The following is a 799-nucleotide window of genomic DNA, read 5'->3' on the forward strand; positions in this document are numbered from 1 at the left end:
TTAGCACAGGGCAGGACACATACACCTTAGACCTTCAATAAATAGTCATTGATGATTCAATCAATGCTGGCTTTGAAGTGCCTAGATATTTGCTAACCAGGGCATTTACTCTATATAAAAATGACAAATTCTCGTGATAAAACATTAAGTGAAAAACTCAAGATTCAAAAGTGTCTTATTAGAGCATTTGCAGAATCTATGTGGGTGGTTTGTGCATCTGTAAATATTTTAAATGTTGGTGAGGAATAATCCATAATGTGGGCAGTAATGCTGTATACTACCTGTCTTATCTTGGGCTGCCATGACGAAATGCCACAGACCGGCTGGTTTTAAACCACACAATTTTCTTACAGTTCTGGAGACTGGATGTCTGAGATCAAGCTGTCATTGAGGTGGGTTTCATTCGGAGGCCACTCCTCTTGGCCTGCCGTGGGGGTGTCACCATTTCTCTAAGTGCTTTTTTTTTTTTTTTTTTTTTTTTTGGGGGGGGTTTTGCTCTCTCCCCCGGGCGGGAGTGCAGGGGTGACATCTCTCCTCACTGCAACCTTCACCTCCCAGGTCCAAGCGATTCTCCTGCCTTAGGCTCCGGAGTAGCTGGGATTACAGGCGTGTGCCACCACGCCCGGCTAATTTTTTGTATTTTTAGTAGAGACTGGGGCCCGGTCGGGCGCGGTGGCTCACACCTGTAATCCCAGCGCTTTGGGAGGCCGAGACGGGTGAATCACAAGGTCAGGAAATCGAGACCACCCTGACTAACATGGTGAAACCCCTTCTCTACTAAAAATACAAAAAAAAAAAA

This window comes from Piliocolobus tephrosceles, chromosome 2 (assembly GCF_002776525.5).
Source record: "Piliocolobus tephrosceles isolate RC106 chromosome 2, ASM277652v3, whole genome shotgun sequence".
Taxonomy (NCBI): Eukaryota; Metazoa; Chordata; class Mammalia; order Primates; family Cercopithecidae; genus Piliocolobus; species Piliocolobus tephrosceles.